Here is a 614-nt window from a genome sequence, read left to right on the forward strand (position 1 = left end):
GCGGGGGGAGGAGGGAGAGTACCATCGCACTTTCGACGTGGTGACGCAATGCATTAGGCGTGTGAACATAAGTAACAGCCAGTTGTCGCCGAATCTACGGTAATATTAAATATCTATATTTAGACATTTTCGCATAAAAAAAATAGAGTGAACATCACAGAGTGTACAGAAAATGAATAACACTAAGCATATCTTACAGTATATTCAACACTTGCATATTACAGCAGTAAAAAATACACACAACGACACGAGGAAGATATCTGTGAGAGAAGCAGCTGTGTCAACAACGACAAAAAATGATTTGGTCCTAATTCGCGAATACATTATAAATGAAGGTAACAGTGAGAGGTCCCTGCTTCCCACCACCGAGTCGAACAGATTATGTCTGATCCTATGTTACACCATACCTGAAATATTGCTGTCCATGGTCTTTTATCACGAACCTAAAAAAATCTCCCACGCTACACTGAGACGATATCAGTGGCATTCGTGACGTTATAAGGATTCCCGAACACAGCCTGCACATTTTGTGTGAAATTGTTTACTTTCGAAAATGGGTGATGCATTCGAACCACGGAGGCTCGTCAAGTGTCAGAACAATATATCCTGCTTGG

General features: G+C 41.2%; 1 protein-coding gene across 1 annotated transcript in view; it reads right to left on the reverse strand.

Annotated features, from left to right (window-relative positions):
- LOC119585196 (integrin alpha-PS3-like) overlaps positions 1–614 on the reverse strand; it is a gene marked incomplete at its 3' end in the record, with an annotated part of 22,685 nt that overhangs the window by 4,628 nt on the left and 17,443 nt on the right.

This window comes from Penaeus monodon, chromosome 19 (genome assembly GCF_015228065.2).
Source record: "Penaeus monodon isolate SGIC_2016 chromosome 19, NSTDA_Pmon_1, whole genome shotgun sequence".
NCBI lineage: Eukaryota > Metazoa > Arthropoda > Malacostraca > Decapoda > Penaeidae > Penaeus > Penaeus monodon.